The sequence below is a fragment of the Panthera onca genome, chromosome A1, assembly GCF_046562875.1.
Source record: "Panthera onca isolate mPanOnc1 chromosome A1, mPanOnc1 haplotype 2, whole genome shotgun sequence".
NCBI lineage: Eukaryota > Metazoa > Chordata > Mammalia > Carnivora > Felidae > Panthera > Panthera onca.
Window position 1 is genome coordinate 108,408,392 of NC_138339.1, and position 1,762 is coordinate 108,410,153.

Consider the following 1,762-nt stretch of genomic DNA (forward strand, 5'->3'; position numbering starts at 1 on the left):
AAGCTCATAATACTAAATGAAGAATCTACTTGATTTCCTTTTTTCCTTTTTTAGCACAGTTTATGTATTTCATCAGATAGAATGACAATCTTTTCATCATTAATCACAGAAAGGTATGTAATTATTTCTTTTCCTTTGAATTGTATTGATTATCATAGCTTCTAAGACTATAGACTGGTAGGCAGCAGTAAATCTTAGACTGTCTGCTAACATCTTTTTTATCAGTATGATTTGATTCCAAGCTCAATACCCATATACTGATTTGCTAAAGTAGTAATTGTCAGAGCCCTGGCTTATCCCAACCATAGTGAACCTACCTTTTAAACAAGTGTGTTTGAAGGAGAAATCATCAAACAGCTGCAGGCACAGAGCCAAGAGGATGTTTAGTTTTTAAAATAAAAGGCAAAGTGGGGAAGAGAGTATGTATTTCTAAAGTAGTTTATAATGTACAGTACAGCCTACACTAATTTCTGAAGTGGAACCAAAGGTGAAAAAAGGGTTAGGTTCAGAGTGAGGGCATATGTTCTGGTGGTTATTTCTACTCAAAGATGGAATAGCCTGTTTCTGGTATTATAAATTTCCAGTTACTTGAGATATTGAATCCTAGGTTGTACAACAGTTGTTAAGGATGACATCATGGTGACTCAGTCATCACCAGATAAACTAACTAGGGGACTCATAATATCCCTTCCAACCTTGAGCTTTTATGATACTCAGTAGACAAAAGGGGTGGTAACAGAAATATAATAAATGTAATACAACTTGGCTTACAGGCTGAAAATAAATAATGATATGTGAAAATACTTTGTGATATGTTTTAAGACAAAGTCTCTGAGAAGCCTTGTTCTTTTAATTATGTACTCTATACCCTTAATCTTTATTCTTTTTATCCTTTTCCATATTTCTGCATATTTCCATCTTCTGCTTGAAAATCATAAGGCTTTTCACAGGGCAGTCTAAGTGGATTTTTGTCTCGTATTATCTATATTGGTACCATCCCCAGTTGATTCATTTATGTCTTCACTATAGTGCTATACTGTTTTATGCATAATTTGAGTAGCATAGTGAAATAATTTTTCTTTACTTTGTAAAAATTGCTAGTAACAAGTGAGTTACTTAAATTTATTCATTCACAAGTAATATTTTAACTCAGTGTATACCAGACATCTCAAGGATCTTGATTGTTGAGAGAAAGTTCTCCATGGATTTCTTGGGTTCCTACGTGTTCCAGGCCTTCTGAGTAAAGGACATGTTTGAATAGAAAAAAGCACTGGGGTCTGGAGATAGTGTGTAGTACCGGGAGATGTAGAAACATATCTCTTCTTGTCAGCGTCCCAAGGCAGAAAAGATAGTCCTTCTCCTTTGCCTCCATAGTGGCATTTTCTTACATTTCAATGTAATAAATCCAGAGACGTCTTCCCTTTCCCCTAAAGGAGTTTCCAATACTTCAGATTAATGACTTCTCTCTCCTTCAGGGGTGTGGACAAGCACTTGTACCAGTAGCCTCTGGAACTTTTTTTGAAGTTTCCTAAATTTGGAGCTCCTCTCTTAGGGTACATACTACTGCACATGCAGACAAATAACTACCCCTCATTTCATCAACTGTGTTTTTGCTCTAACAAATGGTCTGTTTGACCCTGAGAAATATGACTAAATATGATAAACCATGTCATACTAACCTAAACAGCTTGCAAGTAGGGTAAATCTCAGACTCTTTAAAACTTTTGGCTTAATATTGCTCTGCATCTATGCACACATGAGT